At 48.2% G+C, this 8,850-nt stretch overlaps 1 pseudogene; it reads right to left on the minus strand.

The window, feature by feature from the left end:
* Window positions 1-7,780: 7,780 nt before the first annotated feature.
* On the minus strand, window positions 7,781-8,108 carry LOC130863032 (elongin-C-like; annotated as a pseudogene).
* Between the last annotated feature and the right edge of the window lie 742 nt (window positions 8,109-8,850).

The following is an 8,850-nucleotide window of genomic DNA, read 5'->3' on the forward strand; positions in this document are numbered from 1 at the left end:
CCGCCACACCCCACGGAGAGGATGCCTCCGGGTTTGAAGGCAGCGGTGGTATTTTCCAGAACCATCTGTAGGTGATGCCCTTGTCCACTTGGTGTCGCGCTCCACCCAGGCAGAAGGCCTTGGTAGTAGGCTGGCACATTGTCCGGTTTATGGAGCCCATTGGGAAGCACAGTTGTGGTCAGATATGTGCTCTTTAGTAGAACTTCCTAGGAAGGGAAGAGACTTGAGGATCAGAGGGAACTGTGAAAGTTCAGGGAGAACACGGGAACCGCAGTAGGTAAACAGGGCTGGGCTGAGAGTAGCTCTCCTGCTGTGGGTTTGTTTCTGCCTCTTAAGGCTGTTTTGCTGCCTTAGTAACTTTAAGCCTCACTGGAGCATGGTCAAACTCCCTGTGGCAGCTCCTTGAAGGGTGAGTCCTTCCCTACCCTCACCCCTGCCAGGACCATCAACTGTGAAAAGCCACACCTCCGGATCCTTATCACTACTTTTAATAGTTTTTTTCAACGACTTCCTGTCTCGAGTCTTTCCTTCCTTCCTTCCTTCCTTCCTTCCTTCCTTCCTTCCTTCCTTCCTTCCTTCCTTCCTTCCTTCCTTTCTTCTTCTCTCTCTCTTTCTCTCTCTCCCTCTCTACTTCTTTCTTTTTTTCCCAGGGGTGGAATGGGTTAGACTTTTTTTCTTCTTCTTCTTCTATTTCTTTGGGGGAGGTCAAAAGAAAGGGGGCTGGACCTGAGAAGACAGGGAAGTGAATTAACTCAGGGAGTGCTATGTGAAATTCCCAAATAATAAAAATATTATGCTGGGGAAAAAAATCAGCCATACATAAAAAGCCAAAAACAAGCCCTGGGCCTTTCATCCTGTCACTGCTAACAGCTTCTTCATCCAACACATCTTTGAAGGCTCAGGATGCCTTATGTGGAGGGTGAGAAGCGGCTGGTACTAGAGAGAAGTCGAGGCAGCAGTGTGGGGCTTGCTTCCCTAGGGACGTGTTCCTGAGCACTGGGTGTAAGAGGAAAAATCTGGAGGAGAAAGAAGCTTTCAGTGTGGCATGCTCTGGAGAGAGTTGCAACAGCTTGGGTGGGACCCCTGTCATTACCCCACCCCTGCTCGGGGACCCTTTCCCCAGGGAAGAAAGAAGAGGGAGTTAGGGCCTGAGGCTTCAGTCCACAGGACCTCACGGCCCAGCTTCTTAGAGGAAGTGTTTATGGCAAACACAGCTCTTGGTGCAAAGGGCATAAGATGATTCAGCACCTGGGTTCAGTTTCTCAGGTTCTGTGGACCAGGGACTTCAGTAGTCACAGAACAGAACAAAGCCATAAACAAATCATTTACAAATGCTGGTGGGGACATCTGGCAGGGGTTACAGCAGACAGGGATCTTTGCCAAAGGTGTCAGATCAAATCTGATCATATTCTTAGCTCTGAGGTCAGGGAAGCTGCAAGTTTGCTAAATACCATCTGGAAGATTCACCGAATGGCCCCAGGGATGCTGGACGTTAGATCAGACATCAGGTTGGTATGAGTGGATCATAAGGGGACTGAGGAGAACCTGGGAGAGTTTGGGTCCTGGCTTTCAGCACTGTGATTCTCCACAGTCATCACAAGGTCCTATCAGTCATTCAGTCTGCTTGCCATCAGCACAGATGTGGCGTCCCCAGAGAATTTCAGGTTACAGGGGAAGGTGCTTGCCATACCAGAGGCCAAGAAACCTCTCCAGATTCAGATTCTGTGGACAGTGTGTGTGTGTGTATACATGAGTGTGTAGTGTGTGGATACATGCATGCATGTGTGGTATGTTGTGCATACATGCGCATGTGACTATTGTGATGTATGTATGGGTTTGTGTGCATGCATTTGTGTGCATGTGTGTGGTATGAGTGTGTGTTCGGTGTGTCTGCATGTATGTGCATGTGAGTTTGTGTTGTGTATGTGCATGCATCTGTGTGTATGTGTGTGGTGTGTGTGAGTGTGTTTGGCATGTGTGTGAGAGGTGTGTGTGTTCATGTGATTGTATATGAGTGTGTATGAGTGGGGTGTGTGTGTTTGGTGGGTGTATGCTCAGTGTGTATGTGTGAATGTGGTGTGTGTGTATGTGTGGTGTGTATGTGTGAGTGTGGTCTTTGTGTATGTGTGGTGTGTGTGTATATGTGGTATGTATGTGTGAGTGTGGAGTGTATATGTGTGTGAGAGTGTGGTATATGTATTTGTGCCACCATGCCCAGCTTTTTACTTGGGTTCTGGGGATCAGAGCTCAAGTCTTCATGTTTCCAAAGTAAGCACTTCACTGGCTGAGTGTTTTACCAGCTCCCTTTGTGAGCCCCTTGTTTCTAGGGGTGTGACATTCCCAGCACCGGGTCAGGCTCTGCTCATGTACCACCCTGCACCCATCCTGAATCTCCCTTGTGGAGGTGTGTGGAGCTGGAGGACAGCAGAGGGCTACTGTGTTCCCACAGCTGATGGTTGCCTGGAGACCCAAGTGTTGCTAACACTAGGGAAGGAAGGCGAGCTCCAGTCCCATTCCTCCATGCTTGCCCTCGGCATGAGGGTCTCCTCTGGGGAATGGAGGTCTAGCTCAGCTAAGCTGGGAGATGTGGGTCTGTGGGGATAAGGAACGGCAAGTTGTCCAGAGCGGAGGACCTGGCAGTAGGGAGTTCTGGGAAATTTATTCACAGAATTCTGAAGACCCAGAACATCTTGGCAGGTGCAGGGCACAGCTCAGATTGCATAGCCCAAGGGAGAGAGATCGTTCTTGTTTACCTTGGTCTTCTCTGAAACTCAGGCGCGGAGGATCTATGTCCCTAAGAGGAGAAGGAGAAGACACAGGGTGAGTACGACGGCCTTGGCACCGTCTCTCTCCTCACTGTCCTTGCTCTTGCTTTGCACATTGTGACTCCATGGGCAGTTCTCTGAAGGTGCAGGAGCTAATCTTGGAAGTGTGTGCAGAGGGCGGGGAGATGGCTCGGTGACTCCAAGTGCTGTGTAAGAGTGAGGTCTGGAGTTTGGATTCCTGGAGTGTGTCAGCTCACATCCGTCACCCTAGTACTAGTTGACTAGAGACAGGCAGATCCGTGGGGCTCCCTGGCCAGCCATTCCAGTCAATCAATGAGTTCTGGGTTCAGGGAGGTGGTGGATTCATTGTGGTGGTGCACACTTTTAATTCTGGCATGCAGAAGGCAGAGGGAAACCTGGGAGTTTGAGGCCAGCCTGGTCTGTAGAGCGAGACCCTGCTCACTAAATAAATAAGTAAATAAATAATAAATAAATAAGCAAGTAGATGGAGATCTGTAAAGGAAGACATCTGACATTGACCGCAGGCTTCTACATGTGTATACACAGTGGAACATGTGGCATTGACCGTTGGCTTCAACATGTGAACACCAGATAATGTATGAAGTTCAATTCATACTTAGCATCATAAAGACAATGGTCTTCAACGGAATGGCACTACCCTAGTATGATGTGCAGTCAGTGCATTAGCCGGGATGAGCTGGGGTACTGTTATGAAGCACGCATGACATTTCATATCTGAAATCACCATAACTGCATATTGACAGCTTTCTCTGTCATGCACCCACGCCGCTCGGCAGTGACTTATGTCTGCAGTGGTTACCCTTGGCCTCACTGTAGAGCGTTAGGATGACTCGGTGGTCTGAGAGGCCAGTCTTTCCTCATCGCTATGATAAAGTACCCCAAAGAAGCAACACAAGAGAAGTTCATTTGGGCCGAAGTTTAAACTGATACAGGCCATCGTGTGTGGAGGGCCTGGTGTTGAGAGCTGCTTGTGGCTGTGGTGATAGAAGTGGAGGAGGCTGATTTAAGCCTCAGTGGCTAACCAGATTATAGCCCTTAGGCCGGCCCCTATGGTCCTACATCTGCCAGTGATACCTGGTTTCACTTTCTTTGATTGTTCACAAAACAATGTCACTGAGGCCCAAGAATTTAAACTCATGACAGATGAAAGACATATTACATGGAAACTCAGTTTCCTGGGGTCAAGAAAGGCTGTATTTCAGTGGAGATAGGGAGATGGTGAGTCCAGGACCTCTCCAGCAGGAAGGAATGAGTGCTTGTAGCAGGCAGGCAAGAAGGTGGACCTCAGTTACCCGAAGGTGGCGTTCGTCTACCCGGAATTATCCTTGAGATTTTGGGCTCCTTCCTCAGGCCCTGAGATTTCAGTCACCTGCCTGGGACAGTGTGCCTGGGATGGCTGGAGGAAAGGGAGGATCCCATGGACTTCAGGCCACCAGGCTTCCGTGTCAGTGTGCCTGTCCCCAGCACTGTCTTTGAGCCCAGCTTGCCTGAGTTGGTTCTGAATGAGTTGGTTTCTGGGCAGCGGTGCTCTACCGTGTTGTGGACAAACTGGGGCTTTTATGGAATGTGCTTAGGACCAAGCACTACAGCTGAGAGTCTGGGCTCCCTCACCCTCTGTCAACTCTAGTAGCAGCTATGGCTTCCAGAAGAATCAAATGACCCCGTGCTCTCTGGTGGATCTAAGTGCGTACCTCTTGGCGCGGCCAGCCAGCTGGTTATAAATAGCTGGACATGTTGCTGTGTTCCGTTGCTAGGTGATCCCGAAGGCTCCTGTGACATCATGTCCCAGGAAAGCTAACCTTCCTCACGGCAAAATAATTCCATAAATAGGCCAGTGGGCAGTAGTGGTGTTCCAGGACATTCTGCAGAGTCTGCCATGCCTTATCAGGTAGTATTCAGGAGCTGTGGGTGACATAGGTCAAATGTGGTCAGCCAGCAACTGTCCACACAAGTGGCCACTTGACTTAGAAACACGGAGTCTGGCTCACAGCATACCATTTGTAGTCCCTGTGTTCTTGATCCTGTTAGGTGCCTCGCACCAAAGGAAATCCAAAGGACTTCTAAACCTGCTAAGCACTTCCCAGAGTGTTCATGCAGCTGACAGCAGCAGAGAAACAGACCGGATCCTGTGCCTTGGTTCTACTTTAGTGATGTCATCACAGATCCTCTGCCCCACCTGTGTGGCCTCCCACCCTCATCACATGGGACAGAGTCGAGAGATGATGTTTATTAAGGAGGTCAGGTATCAAATCATTTCAAATAGCCAGCTTTTCGGTCGTTTTAAGTGTCATTTTCAAGGTCAGACCCATCTTTGCGACGCTCCCAGAAAACAAGCACCACTTTGCCCGAAGGTGCAGTGCTGTTGGTAAAAAGTCTGCCTAGCATGTGCAGGGCCCTGGGTACTAACCCCAGCCCCACATAAACCTGGCATGGTGGCATGCGACTGTCAACCCAGAATCCAGAAGGCTGAGGCTGAAGGATAAAGGTCAGCCTTGACTGCATGAAACCCCTAACCTAGTGTGAATCTGACTAGCTTAGTGTGAAACTTTCCCTCTTAGCTCCCTTCTACCCCACTGGTGGGGAAGTAAATTACACCCCATTATGTGAAATCCTGGAAACATCAGTCACATGTGGCCATCCTCCTTCCCTGGCTCTGAGGATGTAGTCACAGAGTTAAGGAGTTTTGACATGCGTGTGTCATGGAATCATCATAGAACTTACACTTCTGTTCTCTCCAGGGTGAAATGGGCCACTGGACCCTAAAGGGCAGGCTTTTTCTCCAGCACTGAGCTGGCCACCCTGCTGGGAAAACAGAATGTTCTGCTCCTTGCAGGTGCAGAAGCTGGTGCATGCCCATGGCCTTGGACATAGAGTTTGGGATCTGTGGTCAGAATCCTACCAGACCCTTGGAAAGTACTGCCACTGTGCCTCTCTATGCCATGGCTCTCCCATGTGGAGAGGACCTGTGTGTGCATACCTGTGACCTTAGTGATGCTTTCAATGTCTTCCGTCACTCTTCACCCGCACACATCTTACCCGTCCTCTTGCTAGGTTTGGTAAGATCAGTCATAGATGTGCCCAAATTGCTTTGGTTAAATTCTGGTTAATGTGCAAAATGTGAGTGTCAGGCAGTAGCAGTCTACAGAGCTGTGGCCACAGAAGTGCCTCCTCCTCCTTCTCCTCCTCCTCCTTCTCCTCCTCACACAGTTGCCCTGCTAAGGTCACCCAGTGTGTGAGAGCTGATGCTCCCCACCTCACCGGAGACTAGGAACCTCAAGGAGCTTAACACACATGTCTGTGCACGTTTCTCATGGCCGTGCCTGTACTGGCTGTTTTGACACAGGTTAGAGTCATCAGAGAGCAAGGAGCCTCCACTGAGGAAATGCGTCCTTGAGATCCAGCTGTAAGGCATTTTCTCAATTAGTGATCAATGGGGGAGGGCCCAGCCCATTGTGAGCGGTGCCATCTCTGGGCTGCTGGTCCTGGCTTCAATAAGAAAGCAGGCTGAGCAAGACAGTAAACAGCACCCCTCCATGGTCTCTGCATCAGCTCCTGCCTCCAGGTTCCTGCCCTGTTTTGAGTTCCTGCCCTGACTTCCTTCAGTGATGAACAGAAATGTAGAAGTGTAAGCCAAAAACCCTTTCCTCCCCAACTTGCTTCTTGGTCATGGTGTTTCATCACAGCGATAGAAACCCCAGCTAAGAGAAAAGGGTCCAAGTGTAGTGGGGTGTCACGGTGACAGACCTATGTTTTGGGGAGGACTGTGGAAGGACTTGGGACTTCAAGAACCATTGAATTTAAGGGCCCAGTGCGATGTTCTGTGGGGACTTGGAAGATAACGTTGAGAGCAGTGCAGGAGATGGAGGGCTGCTTGTGAAGTCTCAGGGAGAAGTTTAAAGACTCTCTCAGAGCCATTTGATACTTTGAATTAACATCCTGAGGGTCTGGTTAGCTGGGGCTGAAGAATCAGCTGTGATTAACAAGATACCAGAACTACTAAAGCAGAATTTCGCTTTGCTGGGATAATAGATGCTGGTCAGCTGAAGCTAAGAAAATAACGATGATTAAGAAGAGACCAACATCACCGAGGTGAGGTCTTCTGGGACGTGTTTCCCGAGAGCACAGAGGAACTGTGTTCCCGAGGCAGCCAAGGCTGTATCTCGTGCTGGCAGCCGGACTTGGTAATGTGTAAGCGTTCCCAGGTGGTACCGGTTTTGAAGGCGTGGAGGGTTTTGGAGAGCTGAGGCTTGGCACTGTGAGAGGCCAGGAGTGGCCATTGGCAAAGGTGGAGCCTCACTGGCAGTGGCAGGCCCGGGACTGAAGGGGTCATGTGAAGGGGTTGAGCCTTGGCACCATGAGGAGAGCCACTGACTATTGGTGAGAGTTCCGCCCAGTTGCAACCCCAGCGTTTCTCTGTTGTTCTGTTCAGTTTTGTTGTTAAACAATACTGCAGTTTATAAAACAAAACAAAACAAAAAACAAAAAAAAAACACATTAAAAAATTTCAACTCATGTTCTTTGAGGTACAAAAATCAAGGTTTGGCTAAGTTATTAAGTTTTTTCATGTAATTATTTGCATAGCCCTAGTTATGCTCAGACACTGCAAGATCAGGACTAGTTCTTAAAAATACTAAAAACATGAAAAACTCGTAGTCCTGTCTTCACCTGTAGAATATGCTCATTTATGCTTACATTCCAGGATTTGCTTTATTACTTATTATTTTAAAGGGCACATCCAAAGGAGAAAGCAAACCACCTACAAGCTGGCATTATTTGTTTATTTCTTGGCCTTAATTTGTTGATGTAACAAGCAAATTTCAACTCTGTTTATGCAAAAGACAGAAGGAATCTGCTCAGCAATTAACTTTAGGGTTCAATTTCATACAGGCAACATGCTATATGTACAAAAAATTACCACCTGAACTCAGGTATGAAATACTGAAAAGATTAGCATTTATTATAATTTATTTTACTTAACAGTCTAGGAAGTTCACAGCCATCAGCAGTTCCAGTGCAATTTCGGGTGCAGTCGGGAATTCGGGAATCTCGGTGGAGCTCTTAGTGTAGTGAGCCTTGTAGGTAAAATACACGCATGCTTTGGATAGCACATGCAAAGGGATCTCCCTAAAATTGACCTCATTCTCAGCAAACTTCCCTGGTCTGCTCAACATGGCCTTTATTGTTCCCAGTGTAAATGCATGCTCTCTTTTTACAATAAATTCATGGCCCTCAGAAGATATTAGCGACACACATGGTGTCAAGGCCTTCACAGCAACCCTAGGCTTTCTCCCCACCATCCATTATGTTCTTACAAAATTCTGCTTGATTCCACAGGAACTTTAGTAGCTTCTAACCAGCCCCGCAGCCACCACAACTGTGTCCCCACATACCGGCACATCCACTATTCAGCACCCCCCCACACACACACACACACAAGACCCCAGCGTTTTGGAGAAGCCAGTACCATGGAATGACCACCAAGAACAGCACAGTGGAGTGGAGCCAGCCGGAGCCTGGAAGACAAGCTGTGTGTACTGCAGAGGGCAGAGCTGGAGAAGGGACCCAGGTCCTTTGGAGGAGTCTGGAAAATCAAGAGTAAATCCCAGCCGTAATATGGCTGGAATTTGGTTTTGCTATGATTTGATTGTGTCTGTGCAAGATTTTTCCCTCTTGAAGTAAAAAAGTGTTTTAATGGAGCCCACAGTGGAGAGACGTTGGACTTTAAAAGACTCTGGATTTTAAAAGAGATTGGCTATTTTAAAGGAACTGAAATTTTAATGTGTTTGAATTTGTAAAGACTGTGGGACTTTTAAAGTTATGTTTTTAATGTGAGATCTTAGGGATGAAATAGAAAGGAAGGGTTGTGGCTTAATAGTGATGTGCTCATGGGTCAAGTCGACAAGGGGTCAGTTGTATTGGCTCATTTTGTGTGCCAACTTGGACACAAGCTAGAGCCATGATAGAGAAAGGAGCCTCGATTCAGAAAATGCCTCCATGAATTACAACTATAAGGGATTTTCTCAATTAGTGATCAATAGGGGAG

Source organism: Chionomys nivalis, chromosome 20, assembly GCF_950005125.1.
Source record: "Chionomys nivalis chromosome 20, mChiNiv1.1, whole genome shotgun sequence".
NCBI lineage: Eukaryota > Metazoa > Chordata > Mammalia > Rodentia > Cricetidae > Chionomys > Chionomys nivalis.